Here is a 14,723-nt window from a genome sequence, read left to right on the forward strand (position 1 = left end):
AATCTGGGTCCCATGACACCTGCTTTGAACACTTTCCTTCAAACCATGCCACAGGCAACAAATTATTGTCCCCATTACATCCCCCAGGAAAGGAAGGGGAAGATATCCTAGCCTGAAATGTCAGATTCCTTATCTCCTGTCAGGACACTCCTAGCAGAAGATATGTCACCTGCACACACAGTGACCGCACACACAGGTTCAACCTGGCCTGCCCCTGTGGCGGCTGTGTTTGCAGAGAAAGCACAGAGCTCCCAGTTCCTGGTTGGGAACCATGGTGAGGAGTGCAAACAGAGCTGGGCAGCCTGGAGCTGTAGCCTAGGGGAACAGCCCAGAGGCCCCAGGACCCCGTCGGACCACCCCTGAGCTACTGGTGGTAAGTCTGCCTTATTCCCTTAGATTTGGGGTTAGCTCTTGGTTTCATTCATCTCATCCCCCCCACTCCCCGCCCCTTGGTAGCCTGGCCGCTGGCCTTTTGAACTTAATCCATTTTCTACCTTCCTTTGACTTGGAGAAAGTCCAAACCTCTGTGTTCCTGGCTCATTGCCCATTCCCACCCCACCTTCCCCACTGCCACTTACCCGCGTGGTTGCCCTCTGGTGAACCGGACCTAGCCTACCAAGAATTTGATGAGCTGCCCCCTGAGTTCCTGCCAGGCATGTGCCCATCAGACCTGCTCCAGCAGAGCTTACTGTGGCTCACAGCCTCTCCTGGGTCTCTGTCACTGTTTGAAATATGCTCATATTACTTTTTGCTGAGGCCATGCATAACATACCTACAAGTAATACCAGTAAATATTTAACCCTTTGAGTAGTACGAACGTTCATGTATGTCCTCGTGCCCCCTGACCATCCAGAGTACTATTATAACAAAAATTTTTATTTTAAAAATGTGTAAAGCAACATTAAAAAAGGCAAATGTACGTTCTTCTTGTTTCCATAAGTTGGTTATCAATCAAACATGATTTTAAGTTAATAAAACTGTAACTGGATCTAATTTCAATTTTTGAAAAAATATCTCACTCCCAGGGGTCAGCAAGTATGAAAAATACTCACTACTCAAAGGATTAAGCCAAAACTTATCATTTCCAAAAAAAAAAATTGTTGCCAAGCTGAATTATTAAGAGAAAATCCCTTGATACAAATATATACAGGAGGGAAAATAAAACAAAGAAAAATAGGTCAAGAAGGTGGTGAGGAACTAGCCAACCACCCCCCCAAAAAAATAGAGCGACCCCTTTGGTTCTGCTCTGGATGGGGTATAAAGAGCCCATTAGATTTGAAAAGATGGCAAAGCCCTGGTGGCTTCATTCACTGACTGTACTGCATACCATTAAATCTGGAGAGCGCTTGAAATCATTACGAGCAGCATGGCTGTGCCTCCAGCGACACAGCCCACTGGACCAAGGATAAAAGTGGTCGTCAGAGGGGGCCCCTGCGGTCTGAATCAAGGGCGTGGCTCATGGGCTCTGTTTTGACTTATGTGATTGGAAAACCCTCGAGTGGCTGGCTGCGGATGAGATCGTCTTTGCCTCATGGATTAAATCTATTCATGCAGGGCTTAAATGACAAAAAAATGGTTCTGGTGTTATATAAATTATATGGCCATTTCGGGCCATGCAGGGCAGAGGCTTAGATCACAACAGGAAGTAAGTTTTACCAATCCGGGGAGAGTTATGCATTATATCATTCTAGAGCGTGTCCGTGGGCTGAAGGCCACGATGAGCTCCCCCCTGAGGGAGTTAGCTTCCTGAAAGATGGCTTCCCCCAGGAGTGGTGAGGACAGAAGTTTCGGCTGTGGTTGCTACCTTAATCTGATTTACTGTTCGTATGAGTCATTAATATGAGGAGCCAGTCTGGTTTCTATGAAAATCAATTTTCTACAGCCTCTGGTCCTTTCCTTTTTCTCCCACTTTTGTTTTTTGTATTACAAAAGCAATTCATGATTATAATATAGCTAAGCAGATGAATATATACAGAGTAAGGAGTGAAATTTTCTTTTTAATCCATACCCCCAAGCCAAGCCCCTCCCCTTTTCGTTCCAGAAGTAACCACCATGAACTGAGCTGTATCCTGCAGATAACGTTATTTTTTCTAAAATCGTATAAGAATATTCACACAGATTATATAAAAAATAAATGCACCTATCAGCATTGTATTATCTTAGGCTTATAAATATATCTCAGTCTGCAACTAGCTTTCTTTTTACTAAAGAATATGTTATGGAGATCTTTCTTACACCCATATGAACAGAGATACATGCCATTGTTTCTAACTGTTACACAGTGTCTCGGCCTGTAATTGCTGAAGTTCCTTTTTTTTTCCATTTTGTACCTATTGCTAGAGTTGATATTTCCTCACTACTAGAAACATGTTTCAGATGTATATGCCTACATGCAAAGTCGGTAATACGTACATCACACGTATATTGTACACACATATGCACATATATATGCAAACGTTTTTCTGTGGTATTTCTGTAAGATGGATTCCTACAGAGGAATTCATTGAGATAAACTACAGGTGCAATGTAAACTTTGATACTGTCACAGACACTGTCGCCTTGCCCTCAGTGCTGTATTCAGGAACAGTGGGTACAGTGATGCCCTTTTCACCACCCTGCATCACCACCAGAGTCACTATTTTATTTTTGCCAGCCTTGTAGGTAGAAAATTACATGCCACGGCTGATTTCATTTGCATTCCCCTGGTGGGGAGCAAGGTGGACCTGACCTTATTTTTAAGTGTTCTGCATAATGCACCTTCGAGTCAAGTACATAAGTAAGAACACTGTCAAACCCTCAAAACAAAAGAAAACCAGGTGATGTAAGCTCAGAACGACACACACAATAAACGAAGCCGTGAGGATGACTCCTTTAATGAGGTGCTGCTAATTATGCTTGAAGAGGCCAAATAAAAACATGGAAAGGTTCTGTTGAGCTTGGCAGATACTGTGCGGAGCCAGGGCTGTACCAGCTTCCGGGGCATGTGCAGATACACAGTGAGGGGACTGTGGACAAGTTACACAGCCTCCTTGTATCTCAACATTCTCATCTGCGAAATGGGAACCTGGTGTCACCCTCCTTATAGAACTGCTGTAATGGGACAAAGATTAAACACAGATATCTAATCTTTGGCACAGTGACTAGAAAATAAATGTTGGGTTCTATAAATATTAGCCAAAATAATAGTAATGACAGCAGTTATTGTTGGTATCATAAGTTAAAGAGAGAGAGTCACATAGCCCTGGGAAAGACAGTCTCTGTGTAGTGACTAAGTGGCATTTGAGCACATCAGACGGATACACGCGTGGGAGAGATGTGGGTGGGAAGCTCACTGACCCTTTGTAGAGCAGGATCTAGTTTTAACCAGAGAGAAATGATGAATTATGTCCTAATTGCAGACTAATTGGTTATCAGAACAAGAAGGGGGTCTTCGAGGTTATGAAGTACAAAACTCTCATTGTCCGGATGAGAAACAGACCCAAAGAGAAGGGGTCTTACCCAGAGGAAAGCTGCCCAAGCAAGAGTCAAACCCAGAACCTGTACCTCCCACTGCAAGTCCTTGTTGCCTCCATGTTCCTATTTTCGGCATTATTCTCCACCTTTTGTTTGAACAGATAAAAATATAATGAGGAATGGGTCTACAGAAACAGCTCCTTATTTCTTGTTTCTGATTTTGGATGATGACTTTAAAAAAATAACCAAATTAAGAAATGCTGCACATTAATAAGAAAATGATGTCTCAAAGGAAAAAGTGAACAATAGGTAATATACAGAAAAGGAGGTGCAAATGGCCAGTGCACATGTGAAAAGATGCTCAACCTGATTAGTAATTGGGGAAATTCAACTTAAAGGCATTCACTCGTTTATTCAGTCAAAAAGAAATTCTGAGTGGATACTGTGGGCCAGAAGTGGTTCATTTTTCACATACCAGATTGACAAGAATTTAAACATGATAACATCAAGTGTTGATAAGGTTATAAGGACATTGGCTTTCTGATACATTGTATGAGGAGTGAGTGAATTAATATATACATTTGGAAAGCCATGTAATTAGCTCTCAGCAGATAATACCTCCTCCCCAATGATGTCTATGTCCTAATCCTTGGAAGTTGTGAATAATATTAAGCTATATGGTGAGGAGGAATTAAGTTTGCAGATGAATAAGATTGCTGATTGATCAGCTGATTTAAAATTAAGGAAATTTATCCTGGATTACCTATGTAGAACCACTGTTTAAGGACTCAAGGGTCCTTAAAACTTGAAGAGAAAGGTTAGAAAAATTAGACTTAGAGAAGGAGAAATAGTGACATAAGCAAAATCAGAGTGAAGTGAGGACTCAACTTACCACTGCTAAAAGCTCTAGGGGAAAATCTGTTTCCTCGACGTTTACAGCTACTACAGCCTGCCCACACTCCTTGGCTTGTGGCCACCTTCCTCCAGCTCCAAAATTAGCAATGGTAAGTGGCTGAAGCCAAAAGCAAAGTGCATTGCAAGGGAGCTGTCAACAGTTCTGAATGTCACTCGGAGGTCACAGAGGGCGAAGGTGCTTTGGACTGAGTCTTGGTATCACTGGTGACCTTCCAGAAAGCACTGTGGGACAGAGGTGTGCAGGCTAGTAGGAAATGATGGAATGGAGGCAGAGGAGCACTCTTTTAAGAAGCTCGGTAGACAAGAATCCTGAGCAGGTAAGTAACAGGCAGGAGAAGCACAGGTCTTCCATGTTTAGCTTTGTCTGTGGTAGAAGGAGCCCGAACCACATCTAAAGGTTGTCGTCATGAGTTCAGTAAAATACAGAAACTGCAACTCTTTAGCCCCTTGAGTGTGGCTCTTCCACAAAATACCACGTGTGGGCACTACAGCGATAAGGAATGTACCTACCTATATAGTTTAAGTTTAAAAAATTTGGCTCTCAAAAGAAATTTCAATCGTTGTACTATTGACATCTGGCTCTGTTGACTAATGAGTTTGCCGACCACTGACCTAGGCTGTAAGTTCAACCACACTTGAATAATTTTGCCTGTGCCCTTTGTGCATAAACTTGAGCAAATGTTGCAAGTTTTACCAAATATGGAGTAAACAGAAAAGCATGAATATAAAAGCAGAATACCGGTATATTCTGGACCTGTGACTTAGAGATGAAGTTACATGGTGAGCTTCGGTTTCCTCTTTTCAGGATTGTTGCAAGAATGAGAAATAATACAAAAAGACCATCGTCATCACGCCTGGCACGTAGCTCTCGATTAATGGTAGCACTTATTTATTCTTCCGTTCACATGGTTGTGCCATTCGTATCAGTCAAACCCATCCTTCTTATGTTTCCACTGCGGAGAGGGATGTTGTGGCCATTATTTTAAGCTCCAAACAGCTACCTAGGGACCTAGGTTTCCTGTCCCTAAGCCGAATTCTCAAACGATACCGCAATCTTCCATCATTACCCTGCGTTCATTCTTTCAGCACGGGTTTACCATCTCTATCACATTAGTCGGCTATATTTTTAATCACCTACCATTTTCATCACTGTCGTTATCAGTCCATAAAAAAAGAGTTCCCCAGGCGGCCATGCATGGCCCTGGGTTACGCCGCCTGTCTGAACCTAGTTCTGCGGCACACACTCCATTCTGCTCCCCCACAAACCCTGTCATCATTTTTTTGGAACTCGACTCATGGCATCTGTTTCCTGGTGCTGACCTTGATTCCTATTAGAATGCTTCCGATGACCTTTGGCAATCTTAGGATAGCCGTTGCCAATTGACTCCACCCCTCAGGACCCTCCAACCTTGGGAAATACTCCCACCTGGTTACCTCAGCCCTGTCAGGTAACACTGGGGCTAGTATAAAAATAAAAGAAGATCAGACAGATGAATGATAAAATTGAGTGATTTTATCTGGTACGGAACTTCCTAGAATGTACCACTTGTTTCACAGTTCTGTCTTTTTTGACACCTCTGAAGAGGATTACATCATCACACTGAGTTCAGGAGGTTTGTGTATTAACTTGCCATTACCAGGCTCCCTTTTTAAAATGTTCTTTCCCACTTAGCTTGCTAGTTATTCTTCTGATCCCCTATGGTGTCAAATTATCGTATTTTCTTTGTTCCTAAAACACTGACCCATCCCACTCCATTATCATCTATTTAGTAGTCATCCATCCACACTTGTTCCAACGTTTTAATTTGTCTTTCCCATTTCCCGAACCCTTTAGTGCACATAGTGATTATTCTTCTTAGAACTGCCTTTTGACCTTGTCCCTACCCGGCTAAAAATCTCTGTGACTCCACAGTACTTGCAAAATAGTGTCTGGAAGCCCACTCCCAACTCACCCCACTCCCACCCCACACCACCCTTCAGCTCTTCTATTTCTCCCTACTTTCTTTAGGAAGATTTTATTCCAAATGGGTCTGCTACTCACATTTCCCCCCCAAATTCCCCTTAAGGTGTTCTTGTTTTCTCTTCCTTGATCGTGTCCCTTCACCCACCCATCATCATTCCCGAAGCTCTCACGTTGAACAACCTCCAGGGAGTCAGCACCTAGCTGTTAATGGCCTCCACTCTCACGAGCTGGGAGCACTTAGTAGCTTAATCCTGAACTGGACATTAGTCATGTAATAATGCCTCGTGTTAGAACATCTTTGGTTTCCTAGAATTTTGTATCTGATAATGCTGCTTAACGTTGACATTATCCTGGGCTCTGTTGTTAGAGAAAAAGTATTCATCATATGGGCAAGGGCACTTCTGCTGCATTCTGTGCAGTCTAGCCTCCACCAGGAATGTCACACCAAAGAGGGACGGTGGCCAAATGGCACACATTCGAAGAGAGAGTGCCAGAAAAGGGGGGGCAGAATCTGAGAATGTGAATATTCAGTTAGTGGATTGGACAGTTGTCTCCAAATACTTATAGAAAGATGCTTGGGTTGAGTCCATTTGGCCCAGAGAGTAAAGAGACCATTCACTGGGGTGATATGAAAATATTAGTAATAGGTACTGTACAAGCAAGGACCAATCAGAAGCGATGTTGGCTGTATGGCTGGCGGAGAGCCCTAGAGGACCTTCTTGCTGTATGAGGCATTGAGCCCTTGGATTTGGGGGCATGGGAAGGTTCAGAGGGTTCTTCGGGAACTTGCCAGGATGTGGGGTAGTAGTGGGGACTCTGGGAAAGGCAAGCTGGTCACTGCTTATCTCCCTTTGATGGAAAAGGGCTTTAACTATACAATTGACCAAGTCTGACTGGATCTGCCACCTGAAGATCAGGCCTGGTCATTTAACAGACTGGTTTTCTGTGAATTAGCTTAGATGGAATCTACCCCTAGGAAAACAGGTCATTCTGAGCATTGGCTGCATAGGTATTGACAAACTTTCCGAACTAGTAGCAACACAAGGAACTTATAGGGAGATAGAGAGATCTTCAATAACATATCATCTTCATGTGATTGTGAGATAGCTCTTGAAGTCATTAGAGTCTTGTCTCTGGAGGGGGGTCAAGTTCTGATAAGCTGTTATTCTCTGACACAAAATAATATTGGCATAGAAAACATCTATGGTCCCTTCCAACCTTGAAGTCTCTAATCTTACTCTTCATTTTATAGACGAAGAAACTACAACTCAGGCAGGAAACGTGAGTGAGATCTGCTTTGTTATTGCCACTCTACTTCCATGTCGTGGATTTGTTTTTCTGTCTGTTTGTGGTTGGCCCACGTGCAGTTCTCTCCTACCTCCTGAGATGACGAGGAGTAGTCTACTACACACACAACGGGGGTTCATAAACAGGCGCTATGTGGATGGATACACTGCTTATCCCTCCTCACCTCTCATACTCAGGACCCCAGAGAGAACAGTTAATTCAACTTTTACTCTTTTCTCCCGCTTCAGACTATTGGAACTTACCACTGCCTCTTCCTTCCCTGACCAAATGCTAATGGAGGTGCTAATGAGGCCCTCTGGCCATCAGAAAGAAAGAGAAAGAAAATCAAATAGTCTAATTAATCCACAAATTATAGTCACTGAAAAAAAAAGAGGTCATATTTCCTATAGAAAGCCAGACGGGACTAATGGGCACTAAGACATTGGTCTTGGCTCCTTTGGGTGTGTAGTTTGGAGGTTACCTGTTGTTTTCTTAGGGATTATGAGGCACCACTTGGCTCCCATTTGGGTGGAGCTCACCAGGACTCCATTCCAAGTCTGAGCTGTCTGTTTGCTTATTAAATGGGAAAAGGAGGGCAGAGAGTAACCTCTTTGTATAAGGTGAGCCTAATATTAATAGCAAACATTTATTGAGTACTCTTTATGTGCCAGGAGCTTATACTAAGCGTTTTACTTGGATGATACCGTTTGAATCCTGTACAGTGATTTCCCTACTTTTTATGCGGGGAAACTGAGGCTTGGGCACGACAGGTAACTTACTGAAGGCCACACAATAAGTGGCTACATATGTGGTCCAAGATTTAGCTGGTAGAAAATCGACTACATTTAAAGCCCATGCTTAGCTCTTTCCACCTACACCGTGGGCTTCAGAGTGGCTGCGTCTCCAATCAGTGAAGGCTGGGAATGCATCCCAGCTCCTGTCCCGAGCGCCTCAGGGCGACAGGAGCTAAGATGACACAAAATGGGATTGTGCTGGATTGGTTTGAGGATGACTGGGAGGTGGGCGGTGGGGAGGTGACACGACAGAACTATTGCGTGGGCCCGAGCAGGCAGGGAAGGTGCGTACTTGGTGACCTGTGTCTGCCGGCTCAGAGCAGACCCCATCCTCTCCCCAGCTTCCCAACATCACAGAGAGGATTCTCACAGGAGCGGAGCATGTGGGCCTTTCTTCAGTGAGAATTAATACAGCCACCAATACACTGAGTAGAAAGCAAACTGAAAAGTGTGACATAGCAAGGTGCATTAAATTGGAAACCAAAGGAATGAGGCAAGAGGCTAGGAGTACCAAGGAGAGAGCCCTTACTGCTCATGGACTAGTAAAGTCAAGTTTGGCTCTTCCAGAAAGCCCTGTGTGCATTATATGTGTGAGTGTGTGATTGCTACATAGGGCACTGTGCAAGTCACTACAGGTCAACCTGAATTTATGAGAGGCATTCCGTGGCAAAGTCGGTTTCACTCACACTCTGGACCAGTAAACCCCTCCAAAAGCAACTCTTCTATTCTGTTTCGATGCTGGAATTAGTTATACCTGGTGACAGGAGTCCACAGAGCAATGAAAGCAACAGCAGGTGCACCTGTTTTAGTCGTACACCACCCTAGTCCTGTGTTTAACAAACTCTAAGGTGCGTGGGAATCACCTGGGGTCTAGTTAAAATTCAGGTTCTGACTCGCAGGTCTGGAGTGGGACCTGAGACCGCAGCTCTAACGGGTTCCCAGACGGTGCCGATACCGCTGGTCTGGGAAGCACAGTCCAGAGCCTTTACACAGTTGATCCCAAGAGAACGTGCATGAACCACCACATTTGACAAGTGGAAGTGCAGAGGCTGAGAGTAAGGGTGACTTGCTCAGTCACAGAGCTCATGAGCTCGGTCCAGGTCTGATGACTCTGAAGCCCGTGTTTCTCTTATTAGGCATCATGCTCGTCCGCAGGCACATTCGAGATGAAGCTCCCTGGATACTCGATAGGGTGGCCTGCGGATAGGACCCCTGGCACTGGGACACAGTAGAGGCCAGAGATCCTTGCCTTTAAGGAACTGGTTGACTCAGCCCACTCCCATTCAGAGTCCCTTGGTCTGGTGCGCTCTGGGGCCGGAGTTCTAAACCCACCATAATAACCCTTCTATCCAGCTCCAGACTCAGAGCAGGGCCCACCTTCTATTCTAATCAGAAGCTCAGAACCCTCTGTGCTCCTGCTGGATTAGCCACTAAAGGACAGGGACTCACCTTGCCCCTGGATTGGACTACATGGATTAGAATACTACCTGGAATGTTTTAGAATCTCAGTCCCTCCTTTAGGATTAATGGTTTGCCTTGACCTGTCCCTTTCTCGAGAGCCCATACATTTCCTTCCCATCTCGTCCAGTCTCCCTGGTCCTTACCCCATGATGCTCTTGGTTCCCTTTCCTGGCCTAGCTATGACCTCTTAACACGCCTAGTAGCAAAGTGACACCTTTTCTGAAATGCTCTTTGGCTTCCTGGGGCTAACATCCTAGTTGGATTGACAGGTGCCAATAGCCAATCACTTATCTCTTTACCTTTGCCCTTCCCTACCTTTTCTCCCATCTTTAAAAACTCAAAGCCAGAAGGATCCAGCAAACACCATGTTTCTCATCATGCATTTCCTGATCACCTCAGTTTACACTGACTTCTCCTTTCTCTAGACCCCTCCCTACCCAAGGACATCTTTTTCTGCATCTGTCTCATAGCGTTTAACGTTTTCAACCTTGCACTGTAGTCAACCTTGGCCATAGTTTCCCTTGTGTCTTTGACTCTTTGGAAGCAGCTCCTATGTTGGGTCCAATGTTGTATGTCCAAAGCAACATGATTTGCAAGATTGTTTGTGCTTAGAAAATGGCAATGAACTGAATGAAGTGATTTCAAGTCAGATGACTAATGAAGAGCAAAATAAATGATTGAGGACCTAAGAGGTGGAGAACAATTGAGTAATTGAATAAAAAGAAGGCTGGGAAGGGAGGGGGAGACTCCCTGTAGGTCTCATGGAAGAAATGAGGTTTAAGTGTCTCTTGAAGGGTGAACAGAATTTCCATAGTGGGAGTAATAATGATTCTAATAATAACAGAAAGTTATTGAGTGCTTACCCTGTGCCAGATACTGGCTAAACCATGTGCTTGTTTCATCCTCATTGTAGCCCCATAAAATGAGTTTGTCCTATAGAGTTTCCATTTTACAGATCAAGACACACGTGGGAAGACACGGCGAAGCCAGCTCACTTTCTCCAGAACGTACAGGTAAGTCATGACTCAGGATTCGAATCCGTCGCTCGGACTCCAGAGTACATGTGTTAGACTCTTACCGCTATCTGTAGAGATGGGGTACTTCTGGCTGAGGTAATGGCCGGAGCCAACGCAGGACAAGATGGGGAGGGGCATCAATGTGTCCCACAGGAGGGGCAGACAGGGCCTACGGTGGGGCCACTTTTGGTGTCAGACAAGGCTGGGAAGGTGGTCTGGGGACAGACCGGGGTCATGTTTTCCCTCCACGAGAATGAGAAGTAGGAGCCACGGAGGAGAAACAGCGAATCAGTCTTGCACTGAGAAGCGTTATTTATGTGCTGTCTCTGGCCAGGCCTCCGGGCCGCTGCTCCAAGGGCCGTGAGGACGGCCGCCAGCGCCCCTGGATAGCTCTGTGGGCCCTGGTGCTCTCTGCAAAGTCACACTCTGGAGAATACAGCCGCCGGTGATGCCCAGAGTGGCCCAAATAAAAGTCAAATACCACATTCAGTCCTCCAGGGGTGTTTTTGCTATTAAATTAAGTCTGGAAAATAAATAATTGTCTTTGGATTTGATTTGAGAGATTTTTGGTAGTTGAACACTCAGTCAGGGGAAAAGAAAAAAAAAAGAAGCTAACTATTTCTTGAAAGATTTTTTGACTGGCTCGCCCTGCCGGAGGAGGAGAGCAGATCACAATGAAGGCTTGCTGTCTGTGAAGAGCTGCTTTTCAGCCCCTCCTTGACACAATGATCCCAGAAAATTAGAGGGGGGAGGGGAGGCTCCGTCATATGTTCCAATTTTTATTGCTACATTCCTTGGAGGGCTCCATATGTTTACCTTTAGCTGACTTTAGACTTGGTGTTCTCTGCGGCTGCTGGCATCAGCCACAGAATTCTTTCATGTCTATTACTTTATTAAGGAATGTAAAAGCCACATACAGACCGACCAGGGGACACAACAGTACAAGACACAAATAACCCTGAATGTGCTTGCAAACAGCCTTAGGAGGCTTCACACCTAATTCTCTCAGATGGGCTGTAAGGTTTTCAAGGACCAAAAGGGGGCACTCTTAGCACTCGCTCCCCAGCCCAGTCAGCCATACCCGCTCTGATGAATAAATAGTGCAGAATACAGTACAGGGCTTGCGGGTCAGTCCCGATGGCAGCGGAATGGGGTGAAAGAAAGCACTCTATCATCAGGGCTTCATTTTTTTTCTTTCTTTTTTTTCTATCTTTGACTACAGTTCACTAGAAATAAAATCTCCAAACCCTAGGCAAGTTGTGAAGATGAAATGGATTCAGTGCGCGCGCACACACACACAGACACATACACACACACAAATTGCTTTGCACAAAACCGGGGCACATCTCTGATCAATGCTCAGAAAGAGCAGCTACTACTTCAGCACATGCCCTGAGATTTTCCTGCCTCGGTAGGGGCACGGAACCCAGGTCCAGACTGGGTCAGAGCGCATGGCTGCCATTGTGGAGGGAGTCTCTCCACTGGGCAGCAGCAGACAAGGCCCGAGGGATCACTACTGTTGACTTAACTTCTATGGTGCGCCCGTTACTTTGCCGCATCATCTTGCCATGGGATGTTACAGATTAGAAAATCAAGGCTTGGGGGTGGGTCTATATAGTATATACGGCGGAGGCCGGCTCGAACCCAGGCTGATTAGGTTGATTCTAAGCCTATGCCTCTACCGTTAGGTGAAGACACACGGTTCAGGACCACCTTTGCATAACATTATTAATTGTTTTGTTTAGTTTTAATGTCATCTCAGACTCCCACAACACTTTATAAAAACTTGAAGCCAGCCCAAAGAGTCTCCCATCACCTATCGATACAATTCCAGTTGTACTCAAAGGCACAAACTGAAATTCTTCAATTTTTCAGCAAAGTATGTTTGCAGAGAGACGGGAAGCACTGAGAAGCCATGTGTCAGAGAAGCATTCCTACACCACCAGCTGCCAAAGATACTATTTGTTGGTACCAAGAGGATCCATGTTCATTGTCTTTGAAGGGAGTGTCTCCAGGCTCCTGCACCAGCCCCCGAGCCCCGAAATTCACAGAAGGAAGTCTGCAGTTTGTTTAAACAGCAGCGTTCTTCCATATTCTTTCCCAGGGTCTTCACTGTATATACACATTTCTGCTTTCCTCTGAGTTGACCATCTCCGTTCTAACTACCCAATAGAGGGTTACAAAAGAAACCTCTCACTCAAAGAGACAGTCCTTACACATCACCCCTGGATACGAGGATGGTTGGAGCTAGAAAGATTGTGTAGAGTTGGGGCATGTTTTCCCACCCCTCACAGAAGCTAATGGTCACCCACCTGTTCCTTCTGGGTAGATAGCCATTGATTAAGAGTAGAAATGCTTGTGGAAAGAAAAGAAGGGATTCTCTGCTGAGGTAACAAAACACGTTTGCCTTGTGATTTTCTTTGAGAACCTGGAGTGGGTGAATGGCTTGCAACCCAGCGACATTTTTATTATTCAAGAGGATAGCCCCTCAGGTGAACTAAGAAAGCCCTCTGCCTCCCCCCCCCCCTTTAGGATTAGCTATTCTCTCATTGGATACAGGGGATTCTGTCCTGGAAGATTGACTGGTGACTGTCCCTCAGCCCACCTGGTCCTTCAAGGAAATCTTTGAGATCAACATCTCTTGTCACTTCTTTCCATTATTGTGCAACTCTTCATAAAACTAGATACTCTTTCCCATGAGAACTGGCTATGTTTATCTGATGTTTACACTGGCCCAGTATCCCCGAAGGTCCTAGGTAGCAAAGGCTCTGAGAAGTCCTGTAGTAAAGAAACCTATGTCATTTTACTTAATCCAGAGATTCCCATATATATCTGACCACAGAACCCTTTTGGCATAACATCTATTAATATCTCATGGAAACAGTTTCGGTATAAACATATAAACTCTTGAAACTGCTTAGAAGGGATAACCTCAACTTATTGATGGATTTGGAGAGACTATTTAAAGCAGAACTATCGGTCACCTACTTGGGATAAAAATCTGCCTTAGTGGTCTGTCTGGCTTATTTTTAGACCTGTGTAAGTATGTGTGCATGTGTCTATATATACTATAGATAAATATGCATTTTAACGGCAAGGTTAGAAGACGAAGAGGAGAAAAAAAAAAAGAAGGAAGAAATATTCCCTTTTATAAAAAAAACAATCGGTGTCCTGTGGGTAGAGGGGAAAATTTGTAAATTTTAAGGCATGATCTTCATCCCTAATTGCCAACAGCCTTTATTCACGGCTTCCTCTACAGCAGACACACAGGGATTCCAGTTCTCGCCGAATGCCCTGGCAACTGGAGATACCACCCCTTCCCATCAGCCTCCCAGAGCCCAGCTGCCTCTCAGTCCCGCACCCAGAACACATCGTTCCCGGTCATCGATACCCATCAGCTGTGCCCGTGGCGTCACTGTGGATGGTGACTTACATCATTCAGCAAGCACAGTGTTGCTTTTCATCAGTGTTGCGATTTAATTTTTATTTGCAGGGCAGGTTTGAAACCTTCTAAAGAAAATTCTTGGAAACCCACCCTGTAAATTAAAAAAAAAAAAAAGTACAATGATATATTTTTAATTGTCGCAATGCTGTGGCAGTTGTTTTCAAATTACTTTAAATGAAATGTAAGGTTGTTTTCGGGACTAGAACTTCTAGTGCTGTGTTGTTGTTGTTTTTTGTAATTGTCACATCTAGGGTGATTTTAAAGTAAATAAGAGCACAAGGTTCATATTATTTTAAATGTATATTGTATTTGTCTTCTCAACGCTGTGGTTTTTAGGCCTGTGAATAGCATCATAGTATGGAGCTGGCCTATTAGGCCGCCTGTTTGGG

The 14,723-nt window shown here is 44.5% G+C and overlaps 1 protein-coding gene across 1 annotated transcript in view; it reads left to right on the plus strand.

Annotated features, from left to right (window-relative positions):
• The first annotated feature begins 356 nt into the window (after positions 1 to 356).
• The window catches only part of ANKFN1 (ankyrin repeat and fibronectin type III domain containing 1), a 349,730-nt gene continuing 335,363 nt past the window's right edge, over positions 357 to 14,723 (plus strand). The window contains exon 1 of the mRNA XM_066255513.1: positions 357 to 373. The gene's annotated coding sequence lies outside the window, so the exon portion shown is untranslated. The remainder of the gene's footprint in view (positions 374 to 14,723) is intronic.

This window comes from Saccopteryx bilineata, chromosome 2 (genome assembly GCF_036850765.1).
Source record: "Saccopteryx bilineata isolate mSacBil1 chromosome 2, mSacBil1_pri_phased_curated, whole genome shotgun sequence".
In the NCBI taxonomy this organism is placed as follows: Eukaryota; Metazoa; Chordata; class Mammalia; order Chiroptera; family Emballonuridae; genus Saccopteryx; species Saccopteryx bilineata.